Source organism: Leopardus geoffroyi, chromosome C1 (assembly GCF_018350155.1).
Source record: "Leopardus geoffroyi isolate Oge1 chromosome C1, O.geoffroyi_Oge1_pat1.0, whole genome shotgun sequence".
Classification (NCBI taxonomy): domain Eukaryota; kingdom Metazoa; phylum Chordata; class Mammalia; order Carnivora; family Felidae; genus Leopardus; species Leopardus geoffroyi.
The window spans coordinates 80,222,541-80,243,784 of record NC_059328.1 but is presented as its reverse complement, the minus strand read 5'-3'; the positions used below and the strand labels follow the sequence as shown (position 1 = coordinate 80,243,784).

General features: G+C 40.6%; 1 long non-coding RNA gene and 1 pseudogene across 1 annotated transcript; one reads left to right on the top strand and one right to left on the bottom strand.

Annotated features, from left to right (window-relative positions):
* Positions 1-4,783: 4,783 nt before the first annotated feature.
* LOC123596825 lies at positions 4,784-6,542 on the top strand (annotated as a pseudogene).
* Positions 6,543-9,590: 3,048 nt separating this feature from the next.
* On the bottom strand, positions 9,591-18,313 carry LOC123598268. The gene is made up of 5 exons (XR_006712471.1): positions 18,206-18,313; positions 16,949-17,153; positions 15,362-15,467; positions 13,523-13,672; positions 9,591-9,609 (listed from the first exon to the last, which is right to left on the bottom strand). It is a non-coding gene; the product is annotated as an uncharacterized LOC123598268 (long non-coding RNA).
* Positions 18,314-21,244: the final 2,931 nt, after the last annotated feature.

The window sequence follows — 21,244 nt, the reverse complement described above, 5'->3', positions numbered from 1 at the left end:
AAATATTAGACTCACGGAGGAAATGGAATTGGAGCCACTACATGTGACCACTCACAGCTATGTCTCTTCTGGACTCTTCTGGGGCCAGTTTTCCATCTAGCTCTATCCTGTATGGGCCTAGAACTCGGCAGAGTCAAGGCTGGTGGGCTAGTGATTAGGTGCCCTTTCACAGGTGTGGTATCTGAAGTGGTCTGCTGCCCTCACACGTGCCCACTAATGATCGTGAGATACATTTGTTTCCCTGAGAAGTCTTCCCCGACTCTCCAGATTAGGTAGGGCCTGGTATGTGCCCTGATATGGCCAAAGAGTTCTCCATGGCACATTTTACTGTATTAATTAATTAACCGTTTGGTTTTTCTTTTTTTAAGTTTATTTATTTATTCTTTTAATGTTTATTTATTTTTGAGAGAGAGAGAAGAGCGTGAGCTGGGGAGGGGCAGAGACAGAGAGGGAGACACAGAATCTGATATAGGCTCCAGGCTCTGAACTGTTAGCACAGAGCCTGACGCAGGGCTTAAACTCGGGAACCATGAGATCATGACCTGAGCCGAATTCGGATGCCTGACCAACTGAGTCACCCAGGCACCCCTTTTTATTTATTTATTTTGAGAGAGAGCATGCATGCGAGTGGGGCAGGGGCAGAGAGCGAGGGAGAGAGAATCCCAAGCAGGCTCCACACTGTCAGCCCAGAGCCCCACCTGGGGCTCTATCTCACTAACCATAAGATCATGACCTGAGCAGAGATCAAGAGTTGGATGCTTAGCCTACCGAGCCACCCAGGCGCCCCTAACTAATTAACCATTTGAATGAATGTATCTGACCTCTGCCTTCCCGCTTCTACCCAAGCTCTGTAAAGACAGGGATTTTTTTTTTCTTTTTTTCAAACATCATACCTCCAGTTTTCAAGACAATACTTGACACATGGTAACGCTCAGTATTTGTGGATTGACAGTGTGCTACATGAGCATTGGGCTGCTTTCTGTCTATCTAACCATTGGCTGGAAGAGGCTCATCTCCTTCACCTTCTGTACTGTTACCAGATAGAAGTAGTACCCAGTCCTGAACACCGGCCTAACAGGTTGAAGTTCTTACCACCACCTCACTACTTTTCTACTAAGTCCCTTCTCTGAACCTGGATCCTGCTTTCCTCTAAAAATGGTGATCAAAGCATGCTGATCAAGACTGATTATTGGACCCTGATGATGAAAACAACTCAGCTCAGAAGCTCTTGATTTGTCCTTCTGCCCTTGCTACCCTGGTATCAAATTGTCTCTTACCTGAGAACCATTTTCCTCCAAGGAGCTCCAACTGCCTCTTAGAGCACACATGTTATGAGTCACATAGATGCTAATAGGCCAGAGGACCATACTGTGCTGGATATTGTCCATGTTAGATGGTAGCAACAATGTTCTATGCTAATTGATTGTTTCTCTTCTTTTTAAAAGATCTACAGGGTTTTTTTATTAAATATTTTAATTTTGGGGGCGCCTGGGTGGCTCAGTTGGTTGAGTGTCCAACTTCGGCTCAGGTCATGATCTCACGGTTTGTGAGTTCGAGCCCTGCGTCGGGCTCTGTGCTGACAGCTCAGAGCCTGGAGCCTGCTTGGGATTCTGTGTCTCCTTCCCTCTCTGCCCCTCCCCCTCTCATGCTCTGTTTCTTTCTGTCTCAGAAGTAAATAAAAACATTTTTAAAAATTTACAAAAAAAATAAATATTTTAATTTTTTTTATGTTTATTTATTTTTGAGAGAGACAGAATGTAAGCGGGGGTGGGGGGGGGGCAGAGAGAGATGAAGACCGAATCTGAAGCAGGCTTCAGACTCCAAACTGTCAGCACAGAGCCCAACGCGCAGGGCTCAAACTCACCAACCTTGAGATCGTGACCCAAGCCAAAGTCAGACACTCAACCGACTGAGCCACCCAAGTGCCCTAAAAGATCAGTTTTATATGAAGAGCACCGATGGCTGGTGGTGGCCAATGTCTTAGGTTTCGGGTGAGAATATGACTGCATTGTTAACACCCAGGAATGCTATATTAGCTGATGGGACTCTGGGTATGCACCCTGTTTGGGGAAAATGAATTTTTCACCTAGGGGAGAAAAAAAAGAAGACTAATGGTGGATGCTGATGGGGAAAAGGGAAGAGGGTTGACTGAGGGCAGAGTCTTTATTTGCTCTTTCATATCCATTCACCATCTTTTCACACTCTGCTCTGTGCCCCTGACTTTTATCAACAGCATTAACCAGATTTCCAACTGGGATGGGCCGGAGACCAGAAAATGAGAGGGCAGCGAAAGTGTGATGGGTCGATTCCCTTGACTGCCCTGTTTGTGAAGTGACAGGTTATGCATTCCTACACCTAAGGCCACAGCTCCCTCGCTCCCTGCTACTACTGCATTCTCACTGGTTTCACACATCCCTCCCTCTTCTTGCTTTCTCCAGTTTAGAGACTGTAGGCTTCCTGCTGTTGCCAGCCCTGTAGAACTCCTCCAGCCTGTATAGTTTCCCTATATCTTGTCACACATTGTAAGTAGTAATGTCATTAAATTTTCTTTAGTCATCTTTTTGAGGGTTCCATCTCTTTCCTGCCAGGCCCCTGACTGATCAAGCAATTAAAGGGGAGTGGGATGGCTCCAGGAGATGGAACACATAAATAACCTTCCTGCTAGGGAGAAATGGGGACACAGATCACTCATAGCATGGGACAGAAAGGTTAAAAGCGAGGCACTAGAAGACCAAGTGGGAACGGCATTTAATGGCAATGGTAGGTACAAAGATTGTGTGGATTGGGATGGCCATGTCTTACAACCCTGGAGAGCATATATAGAAAAAAAGGGTAAAATTTAAGGCATTTAAAGCCCAATGCAGGGCATGAGTGGATAATCAGAAAACATCACATTTTTAAAGTAATCCCTTGGATCCTATAGGCACGGGGCAGATGCAGCTGAGAATTAAACACAGAACCTAACTGTAAAAGTTGCAGAGTTTCAGTGTCCGTTAAATGCACAATACCAGTAAGGCTCTTATGCTCAGTTAAGACACTAATAGGAAAGGAGTAGGAACCTAAGACTTTTAAGCAGAAGAGATGGGGCTGAGAACTTCAAATCCCCATAGCCTCTGAGTTTTCACTGCCAGCAGCAACATCACCTCCCCTTGCTCCAAGGGAACCAGACTCCCCCTGCATAAAAACCTACCAATGGCTTCAGTTTCCCACTCATTGTCCATCTAGTTGGTGGCAAAACCCAAGGAAGTCTCGGAGGATAACAGTGGAATTTTGCAAGCCTTAATTAGGTAATGATGTCATTTGCAGTCTGGCTCTACCATGCAGATACTGACCTAGAAAATGCTTTTATTCATTTGCTATCAGTAAAATTTCAATCTTAATATCTCACACATTATCACATCGGTCCATTACATTGGTTACATTGTGCTAATTGTGCCTGGTGAGTGGGAAAAAGAAAGCATTAGAAAAATAAAGCATCACAGATAGATGCTTTAATGAAAAACATGGGTGCTAAAGATGGAGCTAAATTCTGAGAGTTCAGGGCTCTGGCACACCAGTGAGTGTCTGTGGGTCCAATGTTAAGATATCACCTCCAATGTTATAGATATCACTTGTCTATCACCTCAAAATGTTATAGACAAGTTGTACCTGGAATGTCCCACCACAAGGACAAGACCTTTTTGGACATACCATATTTAAGCATGGTTTTCTGACTCTTCTAGTAGTAGCACATGAGGCATCCAGTCCTGAGTGGCATCCAGATCAAGAAAAGGCTCCGCATTAGGTTCAGGCTACTTGGACCTTATGATCTCATAGGCCCAACGGTGTTGGAAATGTCTCTATCAGATGGATGTTGTAAGGAGCCTCCTGGTTAAGATAGATACACTTTCGGGGGCGCCTGGGTGGCGCAGTCGGTTAAGCGTCCGACTTCAGCCAGGTCACGATCTCGCGGCCCGTGAGTTCGAGCCCCGCATCAGGCTCTGGGCTGATGGCTCAGAGCCTGGAGCCTGTTTCCGATTCTGTGTCTCCCTCTCTCTCTGCCCCTCCCCCGTTCATGCTCTGTCTCTCTCTGTCCCAAAAATAAATAAACATTGAAAAAAAAATTAAAAAAAAAAAGATAGATACACTTTCTTTCTGCAAATTAAACTATTCTGATTTTATATATATATATATATATATATATATATATAGTCAATACACTTTATGAATTTTAAAACTCCACATACTCTTCCTTCTCCCTCTTTCACTTGACTGTCTTTCCAAATAACTATATATGGAACATCTATCCGATTGTGCTAGGCATTCTAGTCTTTAAGTTCTTTTTTAAAAAAAAGTTTATTTATTTATTTTGAGAAAGAGCAAGCAGAGGAGGGGCAGAAAGAGAGAGAGAGAGAATCCTACACAGGCTCTGAGCTGTCAGTGCGAGCCCAGAGGTGGGGCTTGATGCCACGAACCCTAAGATCATGACCTGAGCCAAAATCAAGAGTTGGTTGCCCAGCCAACTGAGCGACCCAGGTGCTCCTAGTCTTCAAGTTCTTTAGTCAAAGAATTATGACAACCATCTGGACTCTTAGAGACAGATTCTTTTCTCAAAGCAGTACAATTCTCTTTATAAAAACCAAATTTGCTTTGTTTTCAGGTTTTAGGCCAGAGTGCAACTATTCTTATCACAATTAAAAAGTGGTCCTCTTCTATCTGAGATTATCTTGTCTTTGGGAAAGATATATATGGAACAGGAACAGAGGGAAGGTACAATCACATGAGGTGATCAGGGGAGTTGCAGATGTCAAAGTCCAATCACACGACAAACCAGCAGTCTTTTCAATGTGAGATGCATAGAATGCTTCTGAGATTAAAGTAAAACATTAAACTGGATAGACTGCAGTAATAAGATCTCACTGTCTCAAAATAACAAATATAATTTCTTGCTGAGGTCCTTTTTTTTTTTTTTTTTTTTTTGCCTGCTGTGGGCACTGTTCTCCTTACACAAAGACTCAGGCTGATGTAGCTTCCACCATCTGGTACTTTGCATGTCACTGCGGCAGGAGGAAAGAGGCATAGCCAACCGTGCACTGGCTTTTAAAGGCTTCCACTTGCAACAAACACAAGTCATTTCCACTCCTGTCCCATTGGTTAAAGCTATGGTTGACTTCAAGAGGGTGGAGAAATAGAATTCTGCCATATGCTTTCAAGGAGAAATATTGTACAACAGCACTACACAACATCACAAACCAACTCAACAACCCATTCAGCCCCTACTTCCCTCCGGGATTCTGAACGCAATCACCTAAATATAATAAAAAATTTCTGTCAAGATAAAACATTACTCGCGTTGCCGTGTTAGGACAAGGGGGAGGAAGGAGAAGCACTTAAAGCGGCGGGGGCCGTGCGGGAGTGAGGTTGGACCCAGACCTGTGGCGTCCCCACCTCCCTCTCTCCTGGGAGCTGGGGGATCCTGAGTTGGGCGGCGGCGGCGGCTGCGGGCGGCGCGGTGGGAGGTGGTGCGGGGCGGGGCAAGGTGAGGGGCGGGGTGGGGCGGAGAAGTGACCGGGCGCTTCGGCCGCTGGACCGCGTGCTGCTTCCAGGTAAAACCTCAGGAATCACAGCAAACACAGGGACCACAGAGGCGCCGTGACATCACCTCTTAGCAGCCCCCAAAGAGACTGACTGCCAACTTACTCAGAAATTAATTGAGACTGTGAAGCCCTTTGGGGTTTTTGAAGAGGGAAAGGAACTGCAGCGCAGGATTTTAATTTGTGAAAATTAAATAATCTGGTAAAAGGGTGGATCCGAGGGGCGCCTGGGTGGCTCAGTCGGTTGAGCGTCCGACTTCAGCTCAGGTCTCGATCTCGCGGTCCGTGAGTTCGAGCCCCGCGTCGGGCTCTGGGCTGATGGCTCAGAGCCTGGAGCCTGCTTCCATTCTGTGTCTCCCCCTCTCTCTGCCCCTCCCCCGTTCATGCTCTGTGTCTCTCTGTCTCAAAAATAAATAAAACGTTAAAAAAATTTTAAAAAAAATAAAAGGGTGGATCCGAGGAATCAGTGAAAGCAAGAATCTTCCACAATTTTTAATTGAAAATGTTGGAGGAAAAATTGTTACATTGGGATCTCACAAGTTGAGTACATACAAAAGGCTGTTGAAGAAGCATCAAACTGTTTTGATGGAATAGAGATTTGTATTTGGTTTGCAGGTTTAGCACTGCAGGCTATTCCAGAAGACTTGGATTTATGAGACGACAATCTGCTTAAGAATTTAGATATAAGATGCATAAGAAGCCTTAACAGTTGCAGGGTAACCAATAAAATTTTACAGCTAGTACCAAACATTGACAACTTCAGTTGTCTCTGAGAGCTATCAAACTGGGGGCCACAGCATCTATTCCAATATTTTAGGTTTCCTCGGAGATGTTTCCTGGACTATACTCATAGCAAGAATTTGTCAGCTTTATCCAAATGAAATAGCGTCAACTCTTGTACATAAATTTTTCTTGGTATTTCCTAAATGGTATGTGTTTAGATTATATTAGAATAAAATTGATTGTAGATGTTGGAAAAAAATATTAAAAATTATTCAGTCATTAAATATTATAATGATGGTTCCAAAATACACATAGGGGGTGAATTTATACACAGTGAAACTATAGGTGCTTTTTTCTTTTCTTCTAATTTTTTACTTTTCTGACTTGTGAATTTCCTAGAGTGACCAAGTAGCATCTTTTATAATGGAAACCACCGATAAACTTAATTGTGTAAAGTATGTTTATGAGACTATAATAACTTAGAAAAAATGCTTATGATTTTTTAGTGAAAAAATTAATACATACAATTGCATCTATGTTGATACATATATCTGTGGTCAGGGACAAAAGAAATAGATAAAATGTTAGACTATCTGGGGGCACCTGGGTGGCTCAGTTGGTTGGGCATCTGACTTAAGCTCAGGTCATGATCTCACGGTTTGTGAGTTCAAGCCCCACATCGGGCTCTGTGCTGACAGCTCGGAGCCTGGAGCCTGCTTTGGGTTCTGTGTCTCCCTCTCTCTCTGCCCCTCCCCCACTTGTGCTCTGTCTCTTTCTCTCTCAAGGATGAATAAACATTAAAAAAAAATTTTTTTTAATGTTAGACTGGCTGTATTTTGATGAATTTTAAAACTCCACAGCTTTTAGGGGCGCCTGGGTGGCGCAGTCGGTTAAGCGTCCGACTTCGGCCAGGTCACGATCTCGCGGTCCGTGAGTTCGAGCCCCGCGTCGGGCTCTGGGCTGATGGCTCAGAGCCTGGAGCCTGTTTCCGATTCTGTGTCTCCCTCTCTCTCTGCCCCTCCCCCGTTCATGCTCTGTCTCTCTCTGTCCCAAAAATAAATAAACGTTGAAAAAAAAAATTTTTAAAAAGTTTCACATGCTCCTCTGACTGAGCCAGCCAGGTGCCCCTTTTTTATTTTTAAATGTAAAATAAATAAGGGGTGCATGGGTCGCTCAGTCAGTTAAGCATCTGACTCTTGATCTCGGCTCAGGTCATGATCTCAGTTTGTGGGTTTTGAGCCCCGTGTTGGGTTCTGTGCTGGCTGTGCAGAGCCTGCTTAAGATTCTCTCTGCTCTTCCCTCACTTGTGTGCTCTGTCTCTCTCTCTCTCTCTCTCTCTCTCTCTCCTTCTCTCTCTCAAAATAAATAAATAAACTTAAAAAAAGAAAAGAATAGGGCAGAGAGTATGGAGGAAATGCTATTTTCAAGCTCTGCCTTTATTTCTGGAAAAGCATCCATCTATTATCCCCAGGGAGAGGACATCCTCTGTCAGGTATAGCAGGACAAACAGAGGGCCAAGAACAAGGAGACCTAGTTTGTAATTCTGACTCTACAGCTAACTGGTTTGGGATTTTGTTTTATTCATTTAACCTCCCTTGGCCTTGTGTAGTCATCTGAGAAGTGAAGATATTGATCAAGATGATCTTTTTCATTTCCTCTGAGTTCCAAAATTCTTTAGGCCACATGAGGTACAAGGGTCCTAAATCCCTGTACTGTGGAACATGAATTGCCTTATAAAATATTTGCTTCATTCTAGCCCCAGTGGCCAGCATGATAATATTAGTACATAATAGGCATTTAATAAGTGCTTGATAATCAAAATTCAACTCACTGAATAGTCATGATCATCCTCCAGAGTAAGATGATCTTATAGAGGTTGAATTTACATGCCTAACAAGAGTACCAGGATCTGTCTGCTCCAAAGTTAAGGCGCACTTTCTAATACATAAAGCAAACTAATTTCAACATAGAGTATCTGTTAAAATTCTTAGAGACGGGATCAACTTTAAAAACAAAACTAGAACATTGTTATGGTATTCTGAATTATGGAAAACATTTAGTCATTGACTGTTTTGTAAGATATAGTAATTGGCATTGTGTTATTTATTGAATAATTAGTACTTCGGCCTCCCGTTGGAAGGACTTACCTTTTAGCTGAGAAAAACGTTGTGCGTATGTTGCCTAATTTAAACTTGTCCAGGCACTCAATGTGCAGTAAGCCAATGGCTGAGACACTGGTTTTGAAGCCAAAGGAAGCTTTATTATCAGAAAGGCAGCCCAACAAGAAGACAGGGGATCATTGCCAAAGCTGCTTTGCTTTGTTGTGCTTAAGGACAGCTTATCCACATGAGAGGACTTCTTGAAACCTTAGAAGGAGGGCCTCAAACAATCTGGAAGTATGCATTCTTCTGGACAATGAGGCAATTTGGGGCCTGATAAGATCAGATACTAGATAAGTTGGGAACAAAATGGTGTGTGGAGCTAAGTTAATAATGCAACTAATACAACTATAGTTCTGCTTATGTTTTCAAAGCAGGTCAAGAAAGCAGGTGTCTGGCCTCACATTTGTGAACCATGAAAAATGCATATAAAACATATTACAAAAATACGCAAGATTATAAGGCAAATGCTGATTATCTTTGAACTCCTCACCCTTTGCAGATGCCAGTGATTAGATCCATGATTGATCGCCTATTAAACTGCTTTCACTAAAAGAAAAAACAATATTTACTTTGTACTATATATTACCCTGTAATTACACTTACGTCTTTCCTTTGAATCTTAGGCCCACCTTTGTTCCAGATACTGTGTCAGTCCCCTCTTTGTTCCAAATTTCTTAAGGTAAGGGTTATTTCACCCTATCCCTATTCCAAGCAAAGAATTTAACTACCTGGGTAAGTTCTCGCCCAGGGTCAAGCCTTAGGGATCTGATTCCCTCTCATCAGGAAAATGCTTAAGATGGTGTCACAATTACTGGATTCTTTCTGGAGAGGGCCTAACTGTTCTCAAAACAGTAAATCCAAATAGCTTTGCTTAAACTGCTTGCAGTTTAACAACTAAATTATTGAAAAGAATATTTTGGGGCAAATTCCGCAAATTCCTCAGTCCTGAATATTTTCAATTAAAATACAAATGATGGTTTTCTTCCCTAAGCTAGATTTTAAATAAGAAGATTTCAAAAAAATCATCGCACACACAGAATTCTAAATTCACTAAATTTTTTTCGTAGCCGCTCACCTGTTCACATACACATACCAATCACAGCGTCTGCACATGGTTGGGAATTACCACAGGTTGGAGGACTTTTTCAGTGCTACAGTGGAGGCAAGGCAACTGTGACTATCATTTCAATGAAAAGCACTGAAGATCCATTTCTAAGTTTTCTTTTTTCCTTAGCCAAAAATCTAAAACAATGCATCTAAGCTCCTCTGCTTACTCAAGGCCTTCTCCTTATCTCCCTGTATTGTGTCCTGACTTCAGGCTACATGTTCTGAATAAAATGTGGCCAGTATGAACTCTGCTTCAGGGTGTACTTAGTCCTTTAAGTTTGGTATCCTCTTTTTTGGGGGGAGTATTTAATAAACTTGAATATAAATATTTCCTTTGTTCTTATGTTAGAATTTTATATTCTCTTTTTCCCCTAAGATTTTATTTTTTAAAGTAATCTCTACACCCACATGAGTTGTGGGCTTGAACTCACAACTACTCCAAGATTGAGTCACACACTTCACCAACAGAGCCAGCCATGTGCCCCAGGATTTTATATCCTTTTATGAACTTCCCACATGGCACAAACCTGGCCAGAAGGTATATAGACCATCCCTGCCAATGTCAGTCCATTGGAGGAGAGCTAGCTTCTCACAGATCTACAATAAATGAAATGGACTACCTTTTTCCATAGTGGCAACTGAGACCAGCTCTCTATTCAGTAGCTCTTGACCTTTGTAGAAGAGAGCAACTTCTCCCGGTCTGGAGACATTTGAAAGATCACACCTGAGGCAGGTTTTTCTCTAGATAATACTTTTCTTCCTCAGGCTGACTACTACAGTAAGACTTCATAGCCCCCTGAGCAGAAATACCGTTCTTGTGCCAAAAAGAAGGGCTTATGAGCCCCAAAATTGCAGGACCTAGTTAATAGGAATATTTTAGGAATCTGGGGGACACATGTGCAGGGATCTTGAGCATACTGGATTGAGGATGGTGGTGGGAGGCAGGAATAGAAAGCTGGGTGGAGTATAGCTTATTGATATTGGGAGTACTTCTCCATGACTTGGAGCTTGGTGTTCTGTCAAGGACACCAGTAATGTGTCCAACATGGTGCTGAGAAGGCTCTTTGAAGCTTGCACACTCTGATAGCCTAGGATAAATGAGATGGAGGTGCTGAAACTGACTTGGCATAGTGCTGAGGAAGGGGTCTGAAGATTGGGGGATATAAGAATATTAGAATGAGGTTATTATCTGTGATCAGAGAAACCGATACTTGACAGCGTTCCCCAGGAGGAACCAGAGGACCCTTCTCTCACTAACGCGGTGAGGAACGCATTGCCAAGGGATACCAGTTAATTTGAGAAGCTATACAAGAAGCTGTCTTGTATAAGCTGGGGTTGACAGAAGATGTTGCCATGAAACTGAGATTCCTACTATCAAAGAAATGGTAGGATTCTGGAATGGCAGACACCAATGGCAGTGTTTACCTGTTAGAATAAAGGGGGCATACGTCCTAATGGGCAGCAAGGCTATAGTAAGTAGTACTCAGTATGCTTTGACCCTCAGGAATTAGCCAACAAACCATGGTGTTCCTAGGGGTGAGCCAGATGGAGAGCCAACCAGAATGTTACTTGACTTGTATAATAAAACAGAAAAATCGAGAGCTGGAGAACAGAAATCTTCACCAGCTCTTACTTCAGAGAAAAAGAGCTCTTTACCCAGTTTCTAAGTATGTCACTTCCCAGACCCAAAGCCCATTCATTGAGGGAGAGGTAGATCCCTTTGAGGAAAGACAATGCAATGCTACTGCAAGTATATATGATAAACACTACCATGATCCTTTCCCAGAGGGATCTAAGACTGTTCATTGGGTAAATATGCACTGGCAAAAAGGAATTGTCAGACTTTTTAAGAACTGTTGAATATAGGGACCAGGGCTATGTGTTCGTACTGAATCAAGAGACCTGAAGTACCTTTGTTATTCTCCGCTTAAAATGGGGTCATAGGGAGGCCAAGTGATAAATGGAGTCCTAGCTCAAATATGTCTCACTATGGGTTCAGCAGATCTGTTGGATCCACCCTGTGGTTATTTCTCTCATTTATGAGCGTATAGTTGGGACACATATACTTAGTAGCTGACAGTGCCTTCACATTGGTCCCCCAACCTGTGAAGTAAGAATCTCTAGGCTTCTTCCTTCAGCCAAGTTAACAAATCAAAGTAATAATACATGCTGGCAGAATTGAGTACCAGTTACCCACAGTGATCGCCAAATCAATAATGCGTCATGGAATTTTAGGGTTATTTTTTTTCCCTTCCCTGTCTTGTTCCTCCAGACTCTCACTCCTACTCCTTAGGATCCCTTCTTAAACAAACAACCTATTTGCAAGACTGCTTTTTCGGAAACTCAGGCCAAGATGATTCTTCAGTGGCCATATCTGTGTTACTCCACTTATTTAGAGGAACTGTACCTCTATCTTCTATGGCCACTTGATCCAAATGGAGCTGCATATTCTTAGGGAGCTTTGTTTCCTTGGCCACAGTGGTCGGTTATGGGATAAACAAAGTAGTTAGTTAAGACACACAAAATGAGCCAAGTAGAGTGCTTCTCCAAATTTTCTTTATGTGGAGCTATTGGAAAAAATAGCCTCCAAGGCTGGGCACTACTGGTAGAACAGAGAGTCTGACCAGATCTGCAAAAACTCACATTTGCCCGAGCCATCGTATCTGCCTCTCTTTTGGGTGAATTCCCTCAACCTTCTCTACTGTTTCCAAATCATCTTGAGTGTATCTTATTGGCAGAATTTAAATTGCATCCAGAAATGTAGTTCCTAACCTCCAGTCCCTTTAATGCCAGGGAAAGCACAGAAGAGGGTGGAAATAGATGCTGTTTTGCTAATAAGCAATATCAAACACAGGGGATAATGCATACTTCATAGGATTGGCGATAATTAAATGAGATTCCATACAATGACTGGGTCAGAGTAAGGATTAAATATATGATAACAATATTCAACTCAAAAAACAGGTAAAGTGATACTGCCATGGTGAAAAACTGTGATCTATCTGGACTGTTTATTATTAACACCTCTACGGGGATAGGATAACCATTCATTTCTACACATGTATAACATAAAAGATAGATGGAGACCATCTTTTCTGCCATTATATTACTTTATCTGTATTACTTAATCTATAGAACAACCATGTGAGATAGATACTGTTGCCTTCATTTTACAGATGCAGAAACAGGCTTTGCAGAACTATGTCATCTGCTCCAGTTTACATGGTCAATAAGTAGCAGAAACAGAACCTACTGTTTTTTGGCTACAAGGTTTGTAGTTTTTACTCTGTACCATAATGAATAAACAGAAGAGGAAATCCGGGAAGCATTTTGGAAGAAGCAAGATTTAGGTCTTTGAAGAATTCAACAGGTGACTATGGGGAAGGAAAAGACATTCCAGGTGGAGGACAAGCCTATAGAGAGGAAAGCCTAAAGCATACCTGGCTAGCGATGAGTGATTTGGGGCTACTGAATTCAGAGATGCAGGGGAACATATTCCCGAGGAAGCCCAGTGAGGCCAGCAATTATGTCTGGTGTTGCTCACCATTAGGGCCCAGCAGAGCACCTTGCACATAGTGGACTTAATATTTTTGAATAAATTGAAGATGAGTCTGAAAACATGGCTGAGGTCAAGATTTAAAGGGCTTTGAATACAAGGTTTGAACTTCATTCTATATGGGATAGGAAGTCATATGAGGATTGCAAAGAGAACAACCATACTGTGGAATCTATGGAAACACTTTCCTAGGCACCATGTGTAGGAGAGGACCAAAGGTGAAAGGAGATCTATGCATGAGGCCTGCATGAGGGTAGTTGCTATAATGGTTAAGAGTAGAAAGAAGGGAAAAAATTCAAAAGGCATTTTGGAGATGGAATCAACAAGTTGACGAGAAATTTTAGAGAAACCTGGAGATTACACAGATTTCAAGTTTGATTGACTGAGAGGATGGTAATTACTCAAGGTGGTGGCCACAGGAGGCAGAGTAGAATAGGAACGCTAGGTGGGGGTGTCTGGGGTCAAAAGATGACTTCTGCTCTGGATGGTTTGGTTTGGAGATGCATGTACACCAAGGGAAGATGTTCAGCAGGAAGCCAGCAGATGCTGCTCTTAGGGGATAAATCAGAAATACCTACTTGTGCATGATTCAGGTGGAAGATATAATCGAAACTGTGGGACTAGAATAAATAACCCCAGATCATCAAATGAGGAAATGTAGGTTGTGTAAACACCTGAGATCAAATTCTTGCTCTGTACATGGACTGTACTTTCAAATAAACGTGGTGATGAGGTGCCTAAGTGGCTCAGTTGGTTAAGCATCTGCCTCTTGATTTTGGCTCAGGTCATGACCTCACAGTTCATGAGATCAAGTCCCATGTGAGCTGATAGCACGGAGCCTGCTGGGGATTCTCTCTGCCTCTCTCTGCCCCTCCCCCGTTAATGCTCCCACTCTCTCTGTCTCAAAATAAATAAATAAATCTTAAAAAAAAAAAAGTATGACGAGCTGTAAGAGGGAAAGTTAAAGTCATTCCACACATTCTTTTTTCATAAACATCTGAGGAAGATCTTGTAAAAAATATAATATGCCAACATATACTTCACAAATCAGTATTTTACTAATGAGTTCTTCCCTAAAAATTATTTTAAAATGCAAAACATCTTTAGAAAAACTTAGCATACACCCAGAATAAATTGCTTACAAATTATTTTGCAGCTACCTTTGTATGAACATGGATTATCTACAAAAAGTGAATATCACATACCTTTGACAATGTCCAGCTGACACCTTCATCCATGCAAAATACAAGTTGCTATTTTCTCCTGTAACGTTTGATGAATACCTGATCCTATATTTGCATTGTGAATTGAGTATCTTAATTGGTAAGGCTTTGCAAAAGTAAACCAAAAACTAAGTTTGTGAAAAGGGTTCAAGAAATGGAATTGTTCTTCATAATAGTAAAGTTTGGAAATCTTCAGGGAACCCTGAAGGGAAGGGGTGGAGTGAAAGGGAGAGCTGGGAGGAGCAAGAATGCAAGAGAGACAAGATAAGAGCCTGGTGTCATGCTTGGTGGAACAGAGGCTCCAAGAACTTATAAGAACAGAAATGACTAACTTTCAGTGTCTTTTTTTTTTTTTTTTTTTTTTTTTCAGACCACCTCTTCTAGTCTCTGGCAAACCAACAGTGAGTAGTAGATGACATACACTATCGCAACCACTCAAGGCCTATTGTTAAATAAAGGCTCAGAAAAATGAAGTAAGTGACCCATCCAAGGTGACAGTGGTAAGCGGTCGCATCAGTAACATGCCCACACTGTCTTACCCAAGGGCTTGACAGACACATTTGGGAGGGCATCAGACTTTCCTTAAATTGTGAAATGGAGATTTAATCTTATCTTAACAGAATAAGTTTCACATAGAAAAAGGTTTTGGAATATAGAAGCAAAGGCAAATAATTTATCTGAGCACATCTACTGAGAAGAAAATGTTAGAGAATCAAAGAATGAGTTACACTTCTATAGCAGCTCAGAATAATCATTACAGACTGAGATGCTTAACTCTGAAAATTAAATCAAATGGAAATGTTACTCACTGAAAACCTTACTTGTTCCAGTGAATTTCTTTAATGGTTAAAGATTTGATTGGCTACTTAGAAAACCCAAATAGTTATATTTATAATCTTTATCATGACTCCAAAGTATTAAATGTATAAAATATTATTATGGACATCCTACAGCATTTGACTGCCTTTGCTGAGTTGACCATATTCCAAACCGTGATATTATTATTTGTGTACTTACATTTTCTCTTCCACTGGTTTGAAGTTCAGCTTTGCATTTCTTCAAACTGCCTCGTCTATAGTAAGTGATGAGTATGCGCTGAATTGAATCGACAGTCTTCCCAGGGCTAGTTACATATAATAGAAGAGAATAAAATCTAAGATATCTTAGTAATTTAACATTTGCTTTGAAAAGGATAAACCTGTGTTTATGAAACTTTTAGGCTTTTATTGTTTCTATTATCAAATTAAAATATAGTTTAGGATCTCTTGAATTGATATCGCACCTTTGTCCTGAGGAACTCATTGCTCACCATGGACTTCAAGGCCATCATTTAAGTCATAGATGGCCATCGCCAATCCCACAAAGATTTCTACCCAGGCTCTGGCCCACAGGGAGGTATTCTGCTTGGAAAGGGGAAGGACCTCCTGCAGAGAGAGGCAGGGGGAGGCCTGGGTGAGGGGAGAGAGCTTGATTGTAAAAGTAACTTCTGCACTTCTAAAAATTCCTCACTTTCTTAAAATTTGAAAACTACAGATATATATTAAATGTGAAGAGAAAATGAATATAGCTTCTGTCATTTTGGTGAATATCCTTCCAGTCCTTTTTTCCCTGAAATTTTTTTCTTTTTTTCTTTCTTCATTTTTTCTTTTTCTTCTTCTTTTTTTAAGTAGTCTCCACACCCATCATGGAGCCCAACATGGGGTTTGAGTGCACAACCTGGACATCAAGACCTGAGCTGACATCAGGAGTTGGATGCTTAAACGACTGAGCCACCCAGGTGCCCCAGAACTTTTTTCTTAATTGTGATTATGCACTATAAATGCTATTGGAATCTGTGTGTGTGTGTGTGTGTGTGTGTGTGTGTGTGTGTGTATTTCCCCACTGTTTATGAAAATTTCCAGATAAATGCTTAGCAACATAGGTAAATGTCTCCTGAAGTTGGATTAGGGTGACATTTCTCAACTTGTGGGTAATGATTGCTCCAAGATTCATAACTTACACATAGGGGTGCTGAAATATAATGGTTTTGGAAGATTATTATAAATATTTTCCACGGCCAGGAAAATAGAATCCAGAATGCCTTTGTGCCATCAGGCACTTTTTTTGTTAAAACTTGCCATTTTAGTCATTTTTAAGTGCACGGTTCAGTGGCATTAAGTACATTCACATTGCTATGCAGTCATCACCACTATCCATCTCCAGAACTTTCTCCTCATCCCACACTGAAACTCTGTACCCCACAAAAAATAACCCCCTTTCTCTCCTTCCTCCAGCTCCTGGTAGCTACTATTCTACTTTCTGTCTCCATGTATTGGACTATTCTAGTTACCTCGTTTAAGTGGAATCACACAGTATTTGTCCTTTTGTGTCTGGTTTCTTTCATTTAGCATAATGTCTCGAGGTTCATCCACATTGCAGCATGTGACAGAATTTTGTTCTTTTGAAGGGCTGAATAATATTCCTTTGTATGTATCTATGACATTCTGTTTGTCTATTCAGCTTTTGACGGGCGTTTGGTTGCTCAAGCACTTTCCTAGGAGTTAATTTAACCTGTGGGGTCTATCTCCATTTTCAGATGAAGAAACTGAGGCTGAGATAACTTACCCAGTAAGTGATGAACTTGAATCCAGAAGCCTAAGCAACAGCCTGAAGTCTTAACCATTATGCTGTGCTCTTCCTATGTTTTTGAGTGAGGGTACAGGAAGTTCCATTCTGTACTATGGGGGAGGAAACCCCCACAGGCTGGAAACCCCCACAGGCTGGATTGGGATAGGAGGGCTTCGCGGCAGCTGTGGCTCTGTCTCTGACCCTCAAAGGAAATGAAAGATTTAAATAAACTGTGGGCTGCGAGAACCGAGGCGTAAAAGGGCAGGGACAGGATTTGCTTTGAGGGGAATGGTTATGTGAGGGCCTGTTGGACCAGACGTTTTCCAGGGAGGTCGTGTGCCAAGCAAAACACCTGTCGAGAAAGTTAAGGCGAACAGCGACCCAATCAGTTCCCCATAGCCTGTGCCACAGGACACAGTCTTGTCAGGACTGGGCTTCCTTCAACTCGGCCATCGGATTAAAGGTTAAAACCGAATGTATGTTTCCCCCCAAAACCTGTAGCACGTTAAACTTGTTAAATCAAATGATACCTTAAGTGACCGAGAAGGATCGGCTATTTAAAGAAACACGTCATTTCTTGTTAAAGCAATGTGGAGTACAGACTGTTTTCTCACTTTATACCCCACCAAGTCATTCATCAACACCGTGGAAAGACAATCCATCTCTTCACGGCTTTACCTCCTCTGCTGAGGGTGAATAGGTGAAGACAACAAGAAACGTAAGCAGTTAAGAATTAAACTACTGTTTAAATGGTAGCACTTGAGGCTTTAAGATCGTGAGGTGCTTGAGAGCAAAAACCCCTGTCTTGTTTTCCTCTATCCCCCTCGGAGCCTAGCACAAAGTAGCCACCCAGACTTTGCAAATACAGTCTCCTGAACAGCAGGGAACCAAACGGCAGGGACCACTTGGAGTGAAGAGGAAACAGGCTCCTGGACTGGACCCAGTCACCTTGGTGGGGTGACCACTGGCAAATTATTAAATGTTCTGGGCATCAGTATCCTTATTTGAAAAATGGAAATCATAATGCCTAGTTGAGTTAAATAAATCAGTTCACGTTTAAAAACTCATTTTTAAGAGCCCTTATTAAGAACCGTGGGGTTGACTCCATTTCAAGATAATCATAAGTGGCATTGGAGAATTTGGAGACTTCTATCCTGAGATTCATTTCAGAGATTTCAGTCAAAAAATAGCAATATCGAGAGGCATCTGGTAAGTGATGGTTTGTCCAGTGAAGTAAGAACTTGCCCTTTGTACCTTAAATGCTTGTCCTTTTCAGGTGCCTGGCATAGTCATATCAGCCTGTCACTCCATGGGACAAAGTTCATGTCCTTGTTTTAGCTAAGTCTTTCCTCACAGTCTGTGTATTAAAACAAACATATGCACCAATGTCAGTGCTCCAGAATATGTAAGAAAAAAATTGATAGAACTGCAAGGAGAAATAGACAGGTTTACAGTTACAGATGGAAATTTCAAGGTTCCTTTCTTTTTTTTAATGTTTATTTTTGAGAGAGAGAGAGAGACAGAATGTGAGTGGGGGAGGGGTAGAGAGAGAGAAGGAGACACAGAATCCGAAGCAGGCTCCAGGCTCTAAACTGTCAGCACAGAGCCCAACGTGGGGCTCGAACTCATGAACCATGAGATCATGACCTAAGCCAAAGTCGGATGCTCAACCGACTGAGCCACCCAGGTGTCCCAAGGCCCCCTTCTTAACAATTGATAGAACAACTAGACAGAAAATTAGTAAGGATACAGAAGAACTCAACAAGAGCATCAGCCAATAAGATCTAAGAGACATTGATACGACACTCCGCTCAACAAGAGTAGAACACATATTTTTGACAAGTACTTGTGAAACATATGCCAAGATAGACTGTATCCTAGGCTATAAGACAAATCTAAACTGAAATCACACAGAGTGTCTCTCCAAAAACAATGGAGTCAAACTAGAAATCAATAAAGATGACAAGAAAATTTCCAAACACTTGAAAACCAAACAACACACTTAGGTAAGACACAAGTCAAAGAAGAAGTCGCGAGAGAAACAAACAAAAATACATTGATTGAACTGAATGAAAATGGAAATACAGCATATCAGAATTTGGGTACATGGCTCAAACAGTGCTGAGAAGGAAATATATAGCACCAAAAACATACATTAGAAAAAAGGAAAAGTCTTATATTAATAATCTAAGCTTCCACCTCAAGAACCTAGAGATGAAAGAGCAAAATAAACCCAAAGCAAGTAGAATAAAATAAATAATAAGGGTAAAAGCAGAAATCAATGAAATTTAAAACAGAAAAACAATAGAAAAAATAAATAAAACAAAGAGCTGGTTCTTTGAAAAGATCAGTAAAATTGACATACCTCAAGCAACACTGACAAGAAAGAAAGAAAGAAAGAAAGAAAGAAAGAAAGACAGACATAAATTACCAATATCAAGAATGAAACAGGAGATATCATTAGAGACCCTACAGACATCAAAGGGATAATAAGAAAATATCATGAACAACTCTACATACATAAATTTGACAACTTAGATGAAATGGACCAATTCCTCAAAAAGCTCAAACAACCATAAATTAGTCAATATGAAATAGACCATTTGAATAGCTCATAACTATTAAGGAAATTGGCTTTGTAATCTTGAAACCTCCCCAAATGAAATCTCTAAGTCTATATGGTTTCACTAGATAACTCTACCCAGCATTTAAAGAACAATTAACACTCATTCTATATAATCACTTTCAGAAAATAGAAGAGGAGAGAGTATTTTCTAATTCATTTTATAAAGACAACATTGTCCTGATACCAAAACCAAATTAAAATGGTACAAAAAAGGAGAACCAAAGACTAACATCTCTCTTAAATATGGATACAAAAAGTTTAATAAAGTATCAGCGAATTGAATTCAGCAAAGAATTACACAGCATGACCAATTGCAATAAGTGGGGTTTCTTCCAGGGATGCAAAGCTGATCCAACATTCAAAACTCAGTTAACATAACCCATTACATCAAGGACTAAAGAAGAAAAAAAATCACATTATTTTGTCAATAGACACAAAGAAAGCATTTGACAAAACCCAACATCTATTCGTGATAAAAACTCTCACACACCAGGAAAAGAGAACTTTTTCAAATTGATTTTTTTTTTAATCTACAAAAAACCTACAAGTAAAAACTAGAAACTTTCTTACTAAGATAAGGAATAAGGTAAAGATGTCCCCTCTCACCATTTCTTTTCAATATCACACTTTAAGTCCTGGGTAATGCAATAGGACAAGAAGATAAAATAAAGGGTATACATATCGGAAAGGAAAAAATAAAACTGTTTTTTTTTTCATTTATGACATGATTATCCATGCAGAAAATCTGAAAGGATCAATAAAAATCTGGAACTAATAAATAATTACAGCAAGGTTACAGGATGCAAAGTTAATATATAAAAGTCAGTTGCTTTCCTATACACCAACAACAAACAAATGGAATTTACAATTAAAAGCACAAAGATCATTTACATTAGAATAAAAAAAATTGTTAGGAGATATTTATATATTTCTTAAAAAAATTTTTTTTTAATTTTAGAGACAGAGAATGCAAGTGGGGGAGAGAGGCAGAGGGAGAGACAGAGAATCCTAAGCAGGCTCCACATTCAGCATGGAGCCCAATGCAGAGCTCAATCCCAAGACTCTGGGATCATGACCTGAGCTGAAATCAAGAGTCTGATGCTCAACTCACTGAGCCTCCCAGGCTCCCCAGAACCAATTTCTTAAATATCTAGGTATAAATATAACAAAATATGTACATGATCTATATGAAGTAAACTAAAAAACTCTCATGAAAGAAATTTAAAAAAAACTAAATAAACGGAGAGATATTCCATACCCATGGGTAAGAAGACTCGATATTGTCAAGATGTCAATTCTTCTCTACTTCATCTATAGATTTAATGAAATCCTAATGAAATTTCCAGCAAGTTATTTTGTGGATCTCAACAAACTGATTCTGAAATTTATATAAAGAGGTGAATGACCTAGAAGAGTCAATACAATATTAAAGGATAATAACAAAATTATCCAACTTCTAGACTTACTATAAAGTAACAGTAATCAAGACAGGGTAGTGCTGGAGAAAAAAAAAAGTAAGGTAAATGAAACAAAATAGAGAGTTCAGAAATAGACCCACATAAACATAGCCAATCAACTCTTGGAAAATGAGGCATGGCAATACAATGGGGATAAGATAGTTTTTCAGAATTAACACTGGAAAAACTGGACATCCACATACAAAGCAA